Source organism: Macaca fascicularis, chromosome 4, assembly GCF_037993035.2.
Source record: "Macaca fascicularis isolate 582-1 chromosome 4, T2T-MFA8v1.1".
NCBI classification, from domain to species: Eukaryota; Metazoa; Chordata; class Mammalia; order Primates; family Cercopithecidae; genus Macaca; species Macaca fascicularis.
Window position 1 is genome coordinate 99,713,873 of NC_088378.1, and position 15,748 is coordinate 99,729,620.

General features: G+C 38.0%; 1 protein-coding gene and 1 non-coding gene across 10 annotated transcripts in view; both read left to right on the forward strand.

The window, feature by feature from the left end:
• The window catches only part of FILIP1 (filamin A interacting protein 1), a 311,264-nt gene that overhangs the window by 193,515 nt on the left and 102,001 nt on the right, over positions 1-15,748 (forward strand). The window lies entirely within an intron of this gene.
• LOC123573296 (small nucleolar RNA U3) lies at positions 9,323-9,531 on the forward strand. Its single transcript, XR_006698005.1, has one exon. It is a non-coding gene; the product is annotated as a small nucleolar RNA U3 (small nucleolar RNA).

The window sequence follows — 15,748 nt, forward strand, 5'->3', positions numbered from 1 at the left end:
TACAGACTGCTTTTTGACCTCTCTCATTCTCTCCAACTCTATATCCAACATTTTGGACACTGTAGACAATTCTGTGTGTTTTCTGGTACACCAGTGCCCTGCCACTTTTAGTACCTGTTAAGTGATCTATAGAAAATTGTTGAGCCAATATTATAAACAGCATGACCTTTATTGTAGGCCTTGGTTCTTTGCAAAATATGCACATTTGCTGTTTTGTTTGCCAATCTAGGTATCCCATGAACTCCTGAAGTGCACCTTTAATGGATATATATTAGAAATGGAGTTGCATCTACTAGAGATTTTGCATTTTAGGGAGTCTTGTCTAGAACCAGTAATGTGACCCTTGTCTTGAAGAGGGACATTTTTCAGACTTTTCAAGCCACACCTCTGCAGATGCAGGCCTGTCATCTCAGCACAATGACTGGCCTGCATTGCCTGCATGAAGTAGCTGGGATGGTTTCCATTATTATACTTCTGTCAGTGACTGCTTCCAATACCAATTACTTTCTAATAAATTGGAACATTCTTATTCTCTGGGTGAAAAACCAGTTACATATTTCCCAGTTTAAACTGAAAGTAATAAAATAGTACCCCTGGCCCGTCATTTGGGCACCATGATTAATTTCCCCTTGTATTAGTCCCAAAATAGCACTTTTTAAAAGTGAGTAAACTTGGCTGTACTAAAAATAACAAAAGTTTGACAGAAATGGTACTCATATAAAAAAGCCATTACATAGAAGATCTGGCAAAAGGATATTCATGTAGAATGATTCAAGAAAAAGGGACAAATTAATTCTTTTTTCTTTATGAAAAAATAGCCATTTTATATAATAAATTCCCTTGATATTTTTACTTGGGTACATTTTAGAGAAAAAGACCTAAATTTGCTTTCATCATTTTTCCTTTTGTTGTTATAGTTAGCTCCCTTCTGCCTGTGTATAAGGAGGCGCAGAGTAAACTAGATTACGCAGCTGGATACTGCACCACCATTCCATTCGGCATTGCTATTTTCCAGGCTAAGTCAGAGACAAAGTCATTGACACATTGAGAAATCTCTCTTCATTCTGAGTGAGTGGCAGAAGAGGTGTTGAATACTTCAAAAATAATTTATAAAGTAGATAATTTGTCTGTGGATTGTTAGAAGCTTCTTCTATTCCATAACTTCTTAACTCATAAACACATTCTTTTGGGGTTCCCAGCCATTTTTAAAAATATTGTTCATTAGTTTCTCTTTTCCTCTTCATCACCTAATATAAGTGAGCCTCCTATCTGTGCTTCTTTCTTACCAAGAGAGTTCATTCATTCTTTGGGCTTTAATTAATAAATAATTAATTCAAAATAGATTGATCTTACAATATTTAAGAAACATTGCTGAGACCAAGTGCGGTGGCTCACGCCTGTAATCCCAACACTTTGGGAGGTTGAGGAGGGCGGATCACGAGGTCAGGAGTTCGAGACCAGCCTGACCAACATGTTGAAACCCCGTCTCTACTAAAAGTACAAAAATTAGCTGGGTGTGGTGGTGTGCGCCCGTAATCCCAGCTACTCAGGAGGCTGAGGCAGGAGAATCGCTTGAACCAGGAGGCGGAGGTTACAGTGAGCCGAGGTTGTACCACTGCACTCCAGCCTATGTGACAGAGCAAGACTCCGTCTCAAAAAAAAAAAAAAAAGAAACATTGCTATTTGAGAGATTTGAGGAATGAAAAGACAAATAATCATAATACTTGTATTTAATGGGCTCCTACTATGTGCCAAGTATGGTTTTAGTCACTACATATTACAACAATCATGAAGAAAGAGCTCATGACTTGGTAGGATAGATGAATAGATAAGAATATACAGGAATGAGTATTGTATTGAGTAATTGCAATATAAATTACAGGAGTACAAAGGAGGGAAAGATTATGAAAATATAGGAACTTCACTAAAAATTTGGACTTTGAAGAATTTGTGGGTTTTGGACAGACAGAGATGAGCATAGGGGCCAACATGGGCAGAATCAAACAGAGTGAGTGAAAAAGTCTTGGGCCATGTTCATCGGTGAATAGTCTGGCTTTAGTGAAGTAGTAGTATTTTGTGGAGGTAAAACGACACCTCCATTTAGAGACTACAAATAGGAGGTCCTCCTTTCCCACCAAAATAGTCAGAAAGTGTGAGGATTCCAGGGGAGTAGAGCAATGCAGAAGTCGGGGGAGTAGAGATGAAAGAGTATCAAGAAGAAAGGTTCAGTTACTCAAATCAGCAGAAAGGCACCATCAGACAGGACTGAAGGACATTCTTTGGGTTTGTTAATTTGAAGTTCATTGAGAACATTTGTCAGAGCAGTTTTAGTGAGGTTAAGCCCATTTTCAGTGGGTTGAGAAGTTGTTAGATATGAGTTCTAAATTTCTTTTCAGAGAATCAGTATGTCAGTATGTTCAGTTCTTTGACTTCTACTTTTAAACTTAACTTCCTTGTAAAGCAACCTTTTTCGATTACCTGCTCCACCCTGACTCATTCCAATTACCTACTCCACCCTGACTCATTCCGATTGTCTGCTCTGTCATAACCTCCAAACCACTCACCCCCGTCAGTCTCTTCAAATTAGCCGATCAGAATTAGTTTAGCCTGTGCTGTCTAACCCTAGCCAATAGGGGAACAACACAGCAGCAGGGGCCACGTGTGTCAGGGAGAAGAACCCCTTCCCCTCCCTTGTCCAAGTGTCTGCTCACCATTGCTCCATCTGTAAGGGTGCACCCTTCTATAGAAGTAACTTGCCTTGCTGAGAATTAAAAAGAAAATTTTATATTCAAGTACTATTTCTTTTGCAGCATCAAAACTTTATTTATAACAAGGTGAAGGGAAGTTAAGTAAATAATTTAGAAAAACTTTCTTACATTTTTTTTTTCTTCTTTTTTCTTTTTCTCTTTTGGTAATAGGTTTTCTGGGTTTTTGTTTGTTTGTTTGTTGTTGTTTTACATAGCCAGAGAAGCTTCTCCCTTCTTTAGCTTAGTGTAAATTAATTGTGTGGCACAGAATAGGCCTTTAGGCCTACATTTGTTGGCTTCCTGATTTGAAATTACATGTTGCTTTTCTCTACTTTGAAGCTTTAAGTGAAGCATGGGATTATTAAAAAGAAAAGGCCAAAACAGTGTGACTTGAATGCCAAGTCCTATGGGGAAATATGATGGAATTGAAAAGCTTTGGTAGTTGACTTTATTAGTGTTGACTCTGACCCTCAGTTTACTCCCCATGTGTTCTAACGGGGATATTTCCTACCTTCTGGGGTTGTTGTCGTTACTAAGCTTAGCCAATATAGATGTTATTTGGAGAAGTTTGAATGAACAAGGCACAGAAAGAAGACAGTAGCTAGAGGGAAACTCAAGTCAACTGAGGGTTTTTAGTGATGAAAGACACTTTGCTGTGTTTACAGGTTAAGAGATTGCAGGACAAGAAAAAAGCAGAGTCAAGGATGTAGAAAAGAGAAAGAATTTTAGATGACAGCATCTTGGAGGATATAGGAGGAGGTGAATCAAAAGTATGATTTTGGGTTGAACTTGGTTTTGGTCTTGAAAAGGAAGGAGACCCTTCCTCTGTGATGGAAGGAGGAAAGATGAGTGGGGCTAACATTTGCAACTGAGGGGTGGGCAGTTGAGGTAGATCCTCCTAAAGCCTCAGCTTTTTCATCAAAGAACAAAGTTATGGTCTGCTGAAAGTGAGTGGCGGTCCTGAGCATGATTATGTACATGCTGAATCGTTACAGAGGGGAATGCTAAAGAAGGTGATTATGTACAAATACAAGCACTAATGGGTGAAGTTTAGTATTCAGCAGGGAGAGACCATGCATTAACAGTGGCAGCAGTCTGTTTAGAAGCCTGCGTGTAAAGGGGGAGACATATTTTATAGCACTGGATCTAGGGTTGCAGTTGTCCAAGTTGGTGCAGTGAAAGGACAGTGTTATGAGAAAGTAGAATGTGTTGGTGAGATGGTGCCCAGCAGGAAGAGGTCTTGGGAGAAGTGAGCAGGCCAATGGCAGGACAGGCAAGAGAGGGCTGGAAAAACTGGAATTTGGGCTATTTGCATTTAGGGTTTCTGGTATGGCAGTGTTGTTTTGTTTTGTTTTGTTTTTTGGGACAATCTTGCTATGTTGCTCAGGCCATGGGCAGTGGCAGTGGTACAATCAGCTCACTGCAGCCTCCAACTCCTGGGGTCAAGTGACCCCCCACCTCAGCCTCTCAAGTGCCTAGGACTATAGGTGCATGCTTTGTGGCACATTTTTAACTAATGCAGGGTCTTGGGTGTGGTCCCGGGAATGGAAGTGAAAGCAATTGGAATGAATGAGGTCAGGAAATAGTGAAGTTAGGACATTGGCTAAATCTTCCATTAAATATTGAAACCTCCTAGGATTATGGCAGGATTTGGAGTGGAGTGCAAGTCTGTGTCATCTAACAAATATGAGCATTGGGGACCAGAAGGTCAGTAGATAACTGGATAATTGCTGCCAGACTACTTTTTCTGAAGTGTTTCTCTGATCATTTTATTCTGTTGCTTAGGAATTTACAAGAGGTCCCTACACCTTATCAGATAGAAGTCTAAATTGCTTAGACTGGTCTGAAAAATCTCCCTCTTAGCTATGAAACCTCGTCTTTAGAGCTACTTAACATGACCATTCCTATCTAATCAGGCAGTCTCTACATTTTTTCCCCATACTCACACATACAATCTTAAAATACTTGCAAGACATAAATTGAGGCTCTCAAGGAAATTCAGGATATGTGTTTATTTTTGCCCTATCCCATAGTTTTCTCTTGTACCAGTCAATATTTCTTTTTCTTTTTCTTTCTTTTCTTTTTTTTTGTATTTTTTTGTTTGTTTGTTTGTTTTTGTGTATGTGAGACAGGGTCTTGCTTTGTTGCCCAGGCTGGAGCACAGTGACATGATCACAGCTCACTGCAGCCTCAATCTCCTGGACTCAAGGGATCCTCTTGCCTCTATATAGTTGGGACTGTAGGCATGCACCACCACACTTGGCTAATTTTTTTGAATTTTTGTAGAGATGGGGTCTCACTATGTTGCCCAGACTGGTCTTGAACTCCTAAGTTCAAATAATCCTCCCATCTCAGCCTCCCAAAGTGCTAGGATTATGGGCATGAACAATTACACTTGGCCCTATTCAGTATTTCTTTAGGGGCCACTGAAGGTTTACCTCCTCAGTGAAGCATTTCCTAATGACTTGCTCCCTGATGCTTATCTTCCTCCTGCCATGAAATCCTACATTGATCCTTCATGAAGTGAACCATAGCACTTCATACCCCCACATTTCCTAAGTATTTTATGAACTTACACCTTGTTGCCCAAAAAAACTTCCTGGGAGAAGCTGTGTCTTCTGCATCTTTCACCTACCTCATTATATCTAGAAAAGGGTTAGGCATATCATTGTTAGTCTATTAGAAACTGGTGATTAATCTTGAAATGTTCTAATATTTATATACCCTATGAGACAGTCATAAGATTAATATTTTTAACATCTACAAAACACTCTGAATTATATAGGAAAAGTATAAGTATCATAATACATAATGTTATTATTGAATTAACAGTAATGGTCATAAATATTTACAATGATATTCCTACTACAATACCATGATTCTATTTTTCTGTCATCTTTAACAAGAGATGTCATAACTCCATTGGGAATGGTGATAATCAATTCAGATGGAATTACTTGTGCAACCAAGAACAATAGGCTTATCCTTCAGGGGTACCATTTATCACTTTTTTCTTTAAAAATGGCTTTTCTTTTACTAAATGAGTTCCATTTGTCACATGGGAAGGCCTCCAGTAGAGTCCCTGTGCTTCTGAAGAATGAGGCTTTTAGTTACTCTCTATGCCTTTTTAAATTGATGACTCACCTGCACTTAATATGCTCCATCTTTAGAATCTCAGGCTGAGGTCACCCTGAGTGAGGCTGCCCAGTGAAACCTCACACCATCAAAATGGTAGGCGTGCTGAGAATGGCATGTCTTTGCTAAGTTTAGGAGGCAACAGACAGGTTGCTTTCTGATTAAAATCAGGACCAGATCTGATTATTTGTTGAATACGATGCTTCAGAATCTCATGTGTCCAGTAGTATTGTTCGTATTTTGGCAAAGAGCTTTGTTGTCTGAGTTTCATTGTTTCAGGCAGAATACTTTTAGAGCTCCTAATAGAATCAGAAAGTTGGCTTTCCTGCAGTGAGAATAATGTCCTCATTGGTGTTGTAGGGGAGAACTTTAGTTTTATTGAGAAACATAAAAAAAGATATATTAATAAAGAAAATCTCTCATAAATCCTTTTATTATTTTATAGGAATCTGGTCATGGGAAGATACCACATAAGGGTAATATGTGAAAGATGGAGATTTCCCCCTAAATGGCTGCAGCCTGCATTTTCCTCAGTGAAAATGGTCTTTATTTAGTAAACTAAATTATATATAAATATTACAACTTACCTGTACAAATATTTCCCAATTATTTGGGGATGTTCTCTTTTTACATGGAGCATTTTCAAGTAAAATTAGTTTGTACACATAACTGGTATGAGAAATGTATGTTAAGCAGAGTAGGACTTGGGCATGATGAATTTGTGATTCCAGAAGGACTTCCAGGAGAGATGTCATGTAGAACACTGCCAAATTTGAAGCTCGGGAGGGATAAGGTCTAGAACTGTGCTGTACAATAGAACTTTATTTGAAGAAAGAAATGTTCTATATATGCCTTGTCCTATAGGGTAGCCATTAGCCACATGTGGTTTGCAGACTCTTGAAATGTAGCTAATAAGGCTGAGGAACTAAATTGTAAATTTTATTTAATGTTAATTAAATTTAAGTCACCACATGTGGCTAATGGCTGCTGTATTGATCAGCATGGTTATAGAAAAACAAACAAGGTACTAATCTGAAGAGACCATGGTTGAAGCAAAGGGATGAGAGAGTAAAAGGAAAAATTAACACCAAGGAGATTCCCTTAGAAATTATCTATGGTTAAGGGTGGTAAGAGAGAAAAGAACTGGCCAAAGGGGGAAAAAAAAAGACATGGTTAAAGAGAAAGGAAGGCCATCTGAATGAAGATGTGTCATGGATGCAAGAGAGGGAGAGAATTTCAGGAAGACATAGTTCTCAATGCTGCCACAAAGCTGGAGAATGAAAACTGACAACAGGCTGTTTATTGAGCCAGCAATTAGAAGGTATGTTTTCCAAGGAACAGTGAGGGTTGATGCCAGACTACTGGTGTCCAGAAGTGCTTAGGCAAACTTCACTTTTGACAAGTTTGTGGACAGATGGTAGGGCTATATCTAAGGGAATAGTAGGGATGGGGAAAGGCTTTTTGTTTTGTTCTGATTTTTTTTTTTTGAAAGAGGACACTTAAACACTTTATAGATGTTAAATACAAACTTCTTTCATAATTTCCAGTCCTACCCTTGCTCTCTTTGTCTTCCACAGATGCTTTGATGTAGAAGTATTTTACCTATAAGATTAAGATCGTCTCAACTTCCTTCCACAGCAAAAATACTCTGTTCATTGCCTCACCTTTCTTTACTTCCCCCTTCACTAAAAGTAAAGTGTCTCTTTTTGTCAAAGCTACTTCTGCTCACTTGATCCTACTGCCTTCCCATACTAACATATCTCCTACCCTTCCCTCCCCCATCCCTGAATCTCCCATGGCCTTTAGCACTAGACTGTTGGGGTCCTGGAAACTTTGTAAATTAAGGGAGCTAGATTGATCAAAGCTCCTGTGGTTCTTTAGGCATGGAATTATTTTCAGAAAGGTCTCCACCCTCTAGGGAATATGGACATGAAATATTTGGGTCCCCTTTTTCTAACCTTCTCCTGACTATATACATGCTCTTCTTTCCTCCCTCCGTTCTATTTAGATACCTGTAGCCTCACAGAGGTAAATTCATCTCCTCTTTTTCTACATTGACTATTTTTAACAAGACTTGTACTTGTCCATGTTTGTCTTTTAAAGAACTATTTTAAATTAACAACTTCTTGAGGATAGATGGTGTCTATAAAGCACTTTGATAGGTGCTTTTTGAAAATTACTTTGTAGTTGCAATCGGTAAATATAAACTGTGTGTGTGTGTTTTTTTAAATAAAGGGTATATTTCCAGTTCAATTTTTTTCTAAAATATTACATGTTAAATGCAAAGAGTTGGCTTTGGCGGAACCTTCAGCATAGCGACCAAGAGTGAGGCTGTTCCAAGGAAACAGGAAACAGGTCACGATGAATACTCTGGATTTGTTTTCTACCTGTCACAGTGCCTAACACCTGCATCACTTTACCTGTTTTTTCCACAGATGTGTTAGGCCAGTATTAATGGCAGAGATGTTTCTCAGCCAGGAACCAGATGGGTTCCAGCTCTGAGGACACTGTCATCTTAATGTCCCGATTGCTGGGTGATATGATAGTGTGCCTGGAATTGCCTTTAAAAGGCTCCAACTCCTCTGTTTCAAAAAAAACATATGAAGAGATAGATGGTGCATTATACTCTTCAGGTTACTTTGATGTATGTTTAAAACTTTTTCATAATACAAAGAGGAAAACAAATAGCATGAAATGACAAAAGAAAAATAATGTCTATGTTGCCCATGTGACTTTCTTGCACTGCCTAATATATGCTAGGATTTTCATTATTTTATTTAATAATCACAATAACCCTAAAAGTTTAGATGAGGTCCGAACAGAAGCCCAGAGGGTTTAAGTAAACTCCATTAAGAGCACCTCCTTATAAAGTGTACCATGCTCTTCTGACCCCAAACCCAGTGCCCTTTTGTTTCAATATGAATCTCCAAAATCTGTGGCATCACATTGTTTTCACATTTTGTTTTTAAATAATTCCGCTTTGTGCTAAAGACTGAAAGCTAATGATTTTAAATCACAATAAACCAACAAATGTATATTAATGTCCTATTGTATGGCAGTAAAATAATGTGCTGCTATTGTCTTAGCAGTCCAAGTTGAGGAGCAAACTCACTGGAAAAGAGAATCCTATTTCACAGATAAGAAGAGGAAACACCAATTGTTTGCCAACAGGATTTATTTTTTCCACACAAAACAGCATATTTTAAAATTCACAAAAACTTGGAATATCTTTTTTGGTCTGTAAGTCATAACTTGAATTGATGTTTGGTTTCCCTTCAAAGGTCTGCTTTATCTCCTCAAGTGCATCTTACTCTTTTTCATGCTTCTCAGTAGGAATTTAACAACCTGAACAATAGAAATCAATTGTAATAAACTCAATGGTAACATAGGCCAATGCCATTGTCAAACTGGTGATTGAAAAACATTGAAAAATAAAGTAAAATTCTATGCTTTGAGGAGCCATTTTCATAGTTTGTTACTAGAGAAGTTTCTCTGAGCGTGGAGTGTACCAGAAAGCATGAGGAGGAAGTGCAGTGCTCTTGCCTTAGCTGTGAAATCCGTTGCTTCATTGCAACCGCCGTTTTTCATTGATGGCCCATCTTCTCTTCCTTTGGGAGAGAAAAGAAGGGGAGGATGCAGTCTGAGTGGTTAAAAAAAAAGGTATAAATTTCACTTTAAGATAGGTGCATTTTGCTGGCTTACACTATTCATGTAAAACTTTTTAAAAGATAGTTATTAAATGTTTTTAAGAGTAAAATGTAGACCAGCATGTCTAGACCATAGTGAATTTAAATTTTTATTGACCGAAATTAGTGACATGTCACTGTACCACATCACTTACAACTTTTAGCACCTTGACATTGTTTAAAGTGCCTAGTGCAACCTTTAGCCTCTTTTTTATTCTCTTCTCTCTTCTGAACAGTTTCAGGGACACTCTTGAAAGTCACTGGGCTAATACTTATAGATACAGAACGGCCCCTTCTTAGGTTCTTCCTTCCTCTTGATCTTCCCTCCTTTTGGCCTCACTGATCCTCAGGAGACCTCTCCTAGTGTAGTGGTGATAGAGGGTTTATTCTGAAGCTCATGTGACCTGCAGTATCTTTAGGTTTGCAGGTGAGGTTACAAATGCAGACAAGGTAGTGGAATATGTTTCTTTGCAAAACTCACTGGCCCAACTGGGATTGAAAACGACCTCATAAGTACTACGTCAACCTGTCACAGACCGGCTTCAAAACAATGAAAGGATCAAAGTGACTTATATCACATGGCTGTCAACAGAGAAATATTTTTTCCAAACTCTGTATTTAAGAGAGAAAGCAGGGTATTGACGAAAATTGTTGGAATTCTTTCACTGTGAGAGTGCATAATCAAAAGAGGACATCACTTTGATGAAATAAGAACACTGTAACGTGAATCTTTTCAGTTAACATGTAATCCTATCTGTGGATGTAGTCTTGTGCTTCAACAATGTATATATTTGTATTGGCAGGAAAGGACCTCTATGGACCTTTCCAAACAGCAGCCATTAATCTCTAGAATACTTACTCTGATGTTAAACATTTCCTCATCAACAGCCTGAAAATAAACATGAAACAATGTGCACAAATTTTAGCAGCCTCTGGGCCATCCCTTTGCCCTTCAAAAAATAGAAATAATGAAAGTACATTTGCAAGTCCATGGTTCTATGAGGATCAGCTCATTTATGAGGAAAGTCAGCTATAAACCAAGATTTTGCAGGTTCCTCAGCAGATGAAGGAAACCGTCTCACAGACTCAAAACACATATTTGCACCAATGAAAGTGAGTGATCCTTGAAGAGTGGAAGGAAAGGGATCTTAACATTACTGTTTTTGAACTTTAAATGGCTCTGCCCTGAGATGGGATGTTATAATTCCTGCCAACTTGGAATTTTATATATGTATATATGTCTTGTGTGTGTATGTTATGTTAAAAAATCTATATGTGTATATATATATACACACACACACACATATATATTCATTTAGCAAACTTTTTAAACCTGAAAACAATGTGTAAGATGAGTTGTGTTCTGAAGTAATCAAAATATGCATGCCTTTTTTTTCTTTAATGGAATGTAAATTCCTGGCTTTGAGTTTAGAAAGGATAAGCATGTGAGCGCTGATAAGATCAATGTTGCATACAGAGTGTGAGCCCTATTTGTAATCTTTGCAATATCTAACATGACTTATTTATAGATGGTTTGGCATAACGTGTCAGCCTGAAGTGCCCGGTATGCTGACTACAAAATACCTGAGCAAAGACCTTTGAAAAGAATCTTACAAATCCTGACTGGGAGACACTTATAGGGTCACTGAAGAGTTGAGCATGGGAAACTTTGAACACTGCACTTTCTCTCTCCAGAAGTAATTGTTTAAGAGATGTAGGCTTCCCTTTGTAGCCTGTGAGACAGGACACAGGTGGTTGTTAAGATCCCATTCCCTCTTGAGTGTCATTGGCTCATTGCAATTACCTTTACAGATATCATACTGTTGCCTACCTACAGCAGAGAGATCAACAGCCTGGCCACTCTTATTTATTATCTACCACCATGTGATAGTGGATTCAACTAACAAGGGTATAATTGACAGGCAATTATGGAATGCCAGGCAATGGAGAGAATGTAGAAGAGTAAGCCACAGAGTCCCTGACCTCACATAGCTGGAGAGACATGATCTCCACTGCCACTGCTTTACTTCAGGCATCCTCACCACCGCTCACATGGTTTATTGCAACTGACTCTTAACTGTTATGCCCTTCCTGCAGTCTTGTCGCCCTTTGGCTAATTCCCCAGATCACAGCAAGAGTTAGCTTTTTAAAATATAAAATTGATCAAGTCTGTCTTCTGCTTGGGCTTTCATGGACTGACCCCTGCTCACCACTGCTCACCACTTCAGCATTTTCTTTCACTACATCTCCTCAATTTATGGTCCTGTCATGCTGACCTGTCTGCAGTCCCCTGAATGTTTCCTGTCTTAAATAATGTTGGGAGCCTCTTCTTATTGGAGAGTATTCTTTTTCATTATGTGTTATGCAAATGATTTTAAAGAAAAGGCACTAAGATTGTATGTGTTCCAGGTTGGCTGATGTGTATAGTGCATTTATTTTCTTCATTGATTTTTGTCCTACTTTATTTTTTTATGTTGTTTCCACATCCAAGTCAAGGTCATTAGGTGGAGAAAGGAATTCTCCATACAAACACCTACTGTTAAGCTAGTACTTAAAAGCTTATTCCATTATTTGTCGTAAAATAACTTGCTTGCATATTTCATCAAGGACTCGGGAGAGAACTTCCATTCTGTCCAGGTGTTCAGAAACTTTTATTTTTTGATAAAGTGTCACTACAATGTCTTTTCCAAGGTAGAGTCTTATTGTAATCACATGCTCAGGAATCATGTTGTAATTATAAAACAAGACAAGTGTATGGATGGAACCATGCTCTAATTCAGTAGTAAACTTGTATTCAAAAATTAGGCAAAACATCAAAATAGAATTCTAAGGGAAAAGTTTATATATTTAAACATTTTTGGCTTGGCACAGTGGCTCACACCTGTAATCCCAGCACTTTGGGAGGTCGAGGAGGGTGGATCACTTGAGGTCAGAAGTTTGAGACCAGCCTGGCCACGTGGTGAAACCCTGTCTCTACTAAAAATGCAAAATTAGCCGGGCAATGTGGCAGGTGCCTGTAATCCCAGTTACTCAGGAGGCTGAGGCAGGAGAATGGCTTGAACCCAGGAGGTGGAGGTTGCCGTGAGCCAAGATCATGCCGCTGCACTCCCACCTGGGTGACAGAGCAAGACTCCGTTTCAAAAAAAAGAAAAAAAAAGTACGTTAAAACTATTTTAGTTTAAATTTTGACTGGTTAATTCACACATATGGTTTAAAAATTCCAGAAGGGTATAATATATGGAAGTATATATACTATATTTTTGTTTTTTATACAAATGAGAGCATATTTTATATATATATATATAAAAATAAATAGTTCTGAAATCAGCCTTTTTCTCTTATCAAATATGGCTTGCAAATTTTTCCCTATTAGTACACATAGAGATTTTACACTTATTTCAGTGACTTTAGAGTGTATGATATTTGGGTACATAGTGCAGTTTCCCTGTTGCAGGACATTTAAGTTGTACCCAGTTTTTTGCTATCACAATCAAAGCTCCATTAATACATTATGCATATGTATTGCCACACATGTAAGAGTATTTCTCTTCATTAAATTCCCAGAATTGAAATTGCTGAGTCAAATGGTATATACATTTGTGATAGACTTTGCAAAGTTGCTCTTCATAGGCCTGGTTTCTTACATTCCTGTCAACACAGTACATTATCAGCTGTTTTACCAATTTAGTGCTGTAATTCCTTTGCCAATCTGATAGGTGAAATGGGTATTTTCCAGTAGTTCTAATTTACATTTATCTTATGAGTGAGGCTGAACATCTTTTCAAATGTTGTTAGAGATATTTGTATTTCCTTTTCTGTGACTAGTCTGTTCTTATCTTTGCCTGTTTTTCCATTGACTTATTAGTCTTTTATTGATTAATGATCACTTTTTATATAACAAAGAAATTAGTTCTCTTTGATATAAGCTGTCAATCGAATATTTTTTCCTATCTCATTATTTTTATTTTGACTTTACTTTTGGCACTTTTTGTTATGCAGAATTTGTTATTACTATTATTACCCAGACATCGATCTTTTGTTTTATGGCTTCTAATGTGGATTAAAATTAGAGAGGCCTTCCCACTCTTAGATTATGCAAAATTTCTTTCAAATTTTCTTCTAGTACTTTTTTCCCCCAAGTTTTCTTATTTAAATATTTAACCCATCTGAAATTCATCTTAAAGTGAGCTACTTTACTTTTTTGTGGGTGGCTATTAATAGCAGTCAGGGTCTAGTCAGGAAAACAGAAAGTGCACTAGATATTTCAAACAGAAAGGAGTTAAAGGAATTTGGTCACACAGATGTTAGAAGCCTAAGAGAGTAAAAAGAGAATGCTGAAGTAACCAGAGATGGTAACTGCAAGAAGCAGCTATCACCTCTAGGGCTGAGGAAACAAAGAGAAGACATAAGATGACTAGTGCATAGGACTACAGAGGAGGAATCCCTCTGTGGAGGGCTTACTGCCCAGCCTCTGCTAGTACCTCTGAGGGAGCTTGATGAGACTAGTTGTGGGAGGCCTGAAGAACCAAGAGCCGCAGCTAACTGCTACTACTGGAGCAACATTGTCAGAAATAGGATAAAGTAGAAAGGAAATCTTTCTCCCCATCCCACCTTTTAACATTCCTCTACTCACTCCAGTTAGCAGAACCCAACAGAAAGCAGCTAGTACAGGAACCTGGGAAATGTAATTTGCAGAATCTCAGATTTAGTATCACAGAGTAGAATAGATATAAATGGTTTTATAACTGAGAGATAATGAGTAAACAACCATTAATTGAACAAGCTATTTTACCCTATGATTTGAAATGTCACTTTTATCCTATAATATTTAAATCTACTTCTGGGTTTTCTAGTTTGCTCCAAAGATTTATCTACCTATTCCATGCTCTAGTATTCCATGCTCTAGTACCATAGTTTTAATTATTGTTGTAGCATAATATGTTTTTATGTATGGAAAGGCCAGTCCTTTCTCATTATGCTTTTCTGAATTTTCCCAAATATTCTTTTTTACTTTTTAAAAACTTGGCTTTTTACTTAAAAGATCTTTAAAGGAATTTTAAAAGTAAGAGCCAATTTTAGGAAAATTATATTTGTTTTCTTTCGGCTATTGTTTCATTATTTATGGTGACCTGAATCTTCATATATTAGGTACTTAATAAATATATGTGAATAACTTTATTAACATTTAAAAATGTCATTATGTCTTTTTAAAAAATTCCATCTCTATGTACTTAAAAACAGTTTTAGTTTTATTATGTTGACAGTGATTGGGTTAAACAGAGAAAGTGGAGGGATCCTTTCCTTCGTCAGCAGTTCTTTATTTACTTCCCTGTTTCTGAGTCAATGTGAACTTCTAGAAAGAAAGAGGGACCAAACTAGGTAGCTTTGTGTAATACAGACAAGAGATAATGGTGACTTGGATTAGGGCAGTGCATTAGTCTGTTTTCATGCTGCTGATAAAGACATACCTGAGACTGGGCAATTTACAAAAGAAAGAGGTTTAATGGGACTTACAGTTCCACATGGTTGGAGAGGCCTCACGATCATGGCAGAAGGCAAGGAGGAGCAAGTGACATCTTACATGGATCGCAGCAGGCAAAGAGAGAGCTTGTGGAGAGAATCTTGTGTTTTTAAAACCATGAGATCTTGTGAGACCCATTCACTATCCTGAGAACAGCATGGGAAAGATTTGCCCCCATGATTCAACGATCTCTCACTGGGTCCCTCCCACAACACATGGGAATTTTGGGAGCTACAAGATGAGATTTGGGTGGGGACACAGAGCAAAACCATATCAGGCAATAACAGTGCTGGTGGGGCGAAAGTGCTAAGATTTTGTATAAATTGTGTAGGAGAGCTCATTGTATTTGATGGCAAGTTGAATGTGGGATATGTGAGAAAGAGATTTGCTAAGCTTGACTCCAAGTTTGTTTGCCTGAGCAAATGGGAAATGGGTTGTCATTTACTGAGATGGAGAAGACTACAGGTGGAGAGCAGACAAGTGGAAACCAGAAATATAGTTTTGCACAGGAAGTTTCAGATGCTTAGACAAGTGGAAACCAGAAATATAGTTTTGCACAGGAAGTTTCAGATTTGAATCTGAAACTCTGGCATTTGAATATGAATCTAGAGTTCAGGGAAGAGGTCTAGGGTGGAGTGATCAATTTGGAAGTCACATGT